We start from the raw sequence: 4,705 nt of genomic DNA, 5'->3' as shown, positions 1-4,705 counted from the left end.
GTTTTACAGGAGAGGTTTTGAAGCAGCCTCATTTGTAATCTGACCTCACTTCTTGTCATATTTGCGTCATCAGCTCTGGAGGCCATGCTAGGATGCTGACAAGTATTTCTAACTTTAAAATATGACTCTTTAGCAACTCAAAGAAGTAAGAAAAAAAAAAAAAGAAAAAAGAAAAACACCCCACTGTCTTTGGAGTTTTTCTGCAGAAAAGAGATGAGGCTTCATGGCACAAAAAAAAAACCTGTAACCAGGATTGACCAAAGTTGCCTGAATGATGGATTCTTGTGTTTATCTTTCTCTAAAGGTATGTAGAGTTTCATATGATAAGTGYTTTTTTACATTTTTACTAGATCTTGTGCTCATATAAAGAGATGCATTCTAATTGACTCAGCAGAGCAACATAGATTTCTGTAGGTGGATCTTGATGGTTTAAAAAAAAGGCTTTCAGGTCTGTGTACATTTAGAAGCAATCTCTGCTGCTCAGAGACTTCAAGAGACTCTTCAGGAGTTGGGACTATATATACGTGTAAGCATTTTCAAGGTTGAGACCAAAAGATGTTGCAGCCAGCCCTGAAATGAAAAACGTAAATATGAAATATTAAAAACAGATCTGTTCTAGAGGAGAACTTTGACACTGCCACAAACTGAAGAAGAAAGGGAAAACTCTGGCATGTAAATTCATGACATCACTTTTGGAGAACTTTGTGCCAAAACAGTGCTATCTCTGGGAGAGCTTCAGTGAAAGTTTTTGTCATGTTTGCCAGGTTAATATAACTCCAAGATAAAAGTATTTTTGTATTTATACTTTAGAATTGTAGCAGGGGTGGGGGGGAATATTTTCCCCAGTGGAAATATTACATTCATATATGAGCAACAAGTAGAAAAACAGAGGATTTGCCATCCTTGAGCAAGTCATTGATCTCCCTCACCCAACTTGCTCCAGAATCAATTGACACAAGATGCTTCTGAAAGGAGACAGAAAACCGCAGTGCTCCTAGGTGGCTGAGTAATACTATACTTAAGAGTCAGGAAATTTTTTGGCTTCAGTTTATCATCGCCAGCTTTCCACAAATTACCAAGAGGACCTTTTGTCAAAACTCTGGAACTACTGCACAGCTCTAGTTTTCCTCCTGTGCCAATCAACTCAGGGGCCAGGGAGGGGAGTCCAAAGCACATAATGAAACGCAAAATTGTAACTAGCACTGTCCTGAAAAACACTTTTTTGTCCAGTGAAACCTTTTAACTCATGAAGTGCAGAAATCCTGCAGTCCTGCAGGACTGTTGTTTTTCTAGCCCTCACTGTCCTTGCAAACAAGTGGTCCATATTTCTTCACAATTCATTGAAGCATTTGCTCACATTGCAAAGAAATTCAGCACAGACRGGCAGCCTTTGGTTACCTTTTCTACCAGTCACCACAGCAGTAAAGTCTGAGCTTTATGAACTTGCAAGCATGCAGAACCTGCATGGACTCAGGGAGAGCCTTTATTAAAGGAAAGAAAAGCTACAAAAAGCTTATGGATCCTAGAACTGCAGCAAGCAATTAAGGTTAAAGCATGCAGTGAATCTGCAGGCACATTGATTTCCACCCCCGCAGCTTTCTGTGACTAGTTTTGCCAAGCTCTTCCCCCAACATGCCCCAGACCTGGTTCTTTCCACTTCCACTCCTTGCTGCATAGCTGAATTTTCAACAGAGGTAGAAAAAGAGCACAGAGTGACCCACACACAGCTGTTTAGAGGTRTCTCTCAACCCAAGGGCAGACCCTTGTCCTATTCTCCTACTCAGAGTCCAAGCTCCTGACTAGAGTCAGGTCTGGTCCAAAACAGGTGCAATGACCTCAAAGCAGGGCAGGAAGCACTGAGGGAACATAACATGGGTAAAACAGGTTCATCTCCATTGCTGTTGTTTTCTCTTGCCAGCAGCAAGGACAGTAGGGAGTTCATTCTGCTCCAAAGCTTCAGATTATAAACATCTCTCAGCACCTTCAGGAAATGAAGCTTGTTCTCCGCTCTTTCACTATGGGAGCGGATGTCTTGGACAGCAAACAAGCAACATAAATATTATAGCTGTATTGGGTACCAATGTAAGCTGACATTTAGGAAAGCAGAGTTATACTTGCAGAGATTATTGCTGTCATCTCTGGGACTATCTAGATAGCCTCATATTATATATCTGATTGAGGAATATGCTGCATGGTSTCAGTATGGGCAATTTATCAACAATACTGTAGACTCATGTGGATTTCTGTCCTTCCAAGTCTGTCCCATAGAGAAGAGCAGAGCTCACTAAAGTGATGGCAAGCAAGGACTCTTCTTGGAGTAATATTCAGCGTGACAGTTATCTGTTTCTTGGTAGCCAGGGGAAAACGCAGGCTTTGCTAAAGCTAATGGCAAAATTCCCATTTGCTTACAAAGGAGCTRAGTTTTCAGGGTTTTTTCAGTTCTCTTCTCTCTTTGCCCGGTATCACCGAAGACTGAATATTGGCAGCTTCAAGGAGACRGCATGATACTGTGAGATGTTCCCAAGAAGAACCTCAGAGGACCAGGCTATTCCCATTTGAGACAATCAGAGAGTCAGGAAAAATGACTGTTGCAGACACAGGGGGATAAAGGCACAGCTATGTCCACCATATAGATATACATAACAGTGGATGCTGCTTCACCCACTCCAGCATCTGCCTCCAAGATAGAAACCAGGGCTGCCTGGTTTCCTGGGGCATGGAAAGAAAGCTGTAGGGACAGTGCAGTTTTCTGTCTCGTGCTTATCTCCTGGTCTCCAATTCGCATGTTTGCAACCTGAACCTCTGCGTAATGCTTGCATGGGATGTTGGTTCTTCTTACCATGGGCCAACAGCAAGACCAGGGAGGATTTTGTAGAGTGGCATTTAGGGAAAGAGCTAAGGGAMCTGTAAAGCTTTGAATGGAAAAGCCATCCAAGATAGCTTTCTGAGACAAATCCACCATCAAAAGTTGCTGCTTTGGGAACACTAAAGTGGGAATGCCGAAGGTGAATTGTCTGAAGTGAGGCAGAGATCCTGCTTTCCATGGGAGTGCATTAACTTTTTGGAACAGAGCAATACACACACACACAGACACACACTCACACAAACATGAGGCTGGGTTTGTAACCAGACCTGACAAGGAAATGGACAGCCTAAGAAAAGAGTGACTGGATGCCAAAGGCCAAGAGTCAGAGATGTGAGCCAACTGGAAAGGCTGTGCAGGCTGTAATCCAGCCTGGATAGTGTAAAGTTCTTCCCCAGCTATCAACGTTTTAGCTAAGTTTGTCTGAGGCACGTTTAGGTTTCATCACCTTTCATGTTTGGGTTTTCTCCCTGTCAAATATATTTACTGTTGGCTAAGACTATTTGAATGGGACTGTGGGCAACTGTCAGAGTAGAAATATGTTGTGATTGCCCCCAGAATAAAAGACACATCTCCTGTGATCCTGTGACTGCTAAGATCTTTACACTGTAAAATAAAGACAGGAAAACTAGGTGACTGGAAAGCTCTGGAGGCTGCAAGGGATGGTTGAGCACACCAGAAGGGTTTTAGCTCTGGTCTGACTGAAATCTCTCTGAACTAAGAAATCAAAGGGATGGGGAAGGTCGCATCCAATGAAGGAAACTGACTGGGAGAAGGATGAAAGTTTCTAGGCATGCAGATTTATAGGATGGATGAAAAACTTGTTTAGGGTCTGGAAAGAAGGATGACCATGATGCAATCACTTTAGCCTCCATATTATTTTAGTCACTCTGTTGATCTTCTAGCTGTATCCACAGATCTACCAGATCTGAGTTTTTCTCCAGAAAACATTCTCAGTGTAGAAGTTAATCACTAGATGGGTAGTGCCTAAACTCAAAATCTTCTTAGAGGCTTCACAGCTCTTCTCACTTCATTTCACACAGTTATTAGGCATTTCAATCTGCTAAAGGAGAAGCTGAGCCCCTGTTTTCTCCTTTAATCTCAATAAGAAGGAGCACAAAACACTTCAAGGGTTATGAAAGTGAAAGGAAACATTAGATAGTCCTGAGTGATTTGCAAATCAAAGCCCCCCCATGGAAACATGGAAACAGAGCTACATGGAAGATGAAAGAGACTGGAGTTTAGGAAATACTGATTTGTTAAAATATCTATCTCTAGTCTCAGACAAGTTTGTCTTCTTTGGTTATTTTCCAAGATCACCTGTGTTTTCTTGCCCGTATGACAAGAAGACCCTGAATGTCCAAACTTGAACTGAGAAATGAGCACAAGCTGGCATTGACAGGGACTGGATCTGTTTGTAAATATATGTACACACACATATATGCAGATATATATATCTATATATGTATGCATATGTTTTTGAGAATATATATATGCATATGTTTTTGAGAATGTGTGTGTACATATGTACACGTTCTTTATACTCTTCCCGAAAAATCCACTTCTGCTATTGCAACAGAGCAGGGAGGCAACTGGACCTTCAGCTGAGCACATCGATTCTTAGTCCTTAGCAATGCAAGTCACTGCTCAGTCACTGCTGATAATCTGGGTTTCTCTCAGCTCCAAAATAACATTATCTAAGAAGATGGAGCTGTATGCTAGAGGATTCTGGGGCAAGACTAGTGCATTTAATGGGGCATCATCTGATCTCTGGCAGTACAACCTTTCCTCACACACTTCCAGCCAACTCCTGTTGCGATCTGTTCCTCGTGCTGACATTTA

At 42.0% G+C, this 4,705-nt stretch overlaps 1 non-coding gene across 1 annotated transcript; it reads left to right on the top strand.

The window, feature by feature from the left end:
- The first annotated feature begins 4,229 nt into the window (after positions 1-4,229).
- LOC112947221 lies at positions 4,230-4,344 on the top strand. Its single transcript, XR_003249371.1, has one exon. It is a non-coding gene; the product is annotated as a U6atac minor spliceosomal RNA (small nuclear RNA).
- Positions 4,345-4,705: the final 361 nt, after the last annotated feature.

This window comes from Nothoprocta perdicaria, unplaced genomic scaffold (genome assembly GCF_003342845.1).
Source record: "Nothoprocta perdicaria isolate Ctin4 unplaced genomic scaffold, notPer1 scaffold_224, whole genome shotgun sequence".
Lineage (NCBI taxonomy): Eukaryota > Metazoa > Chordata > Aves > Tinamiformes > Tinamidae > Nothoprocta > Nothoprocta perdicaria.
The sequence above is the reverse complement of the archived record's forward strand: the minus strand, read 5'-3'. Positions and strand labels throughout refer to the sequence as shown.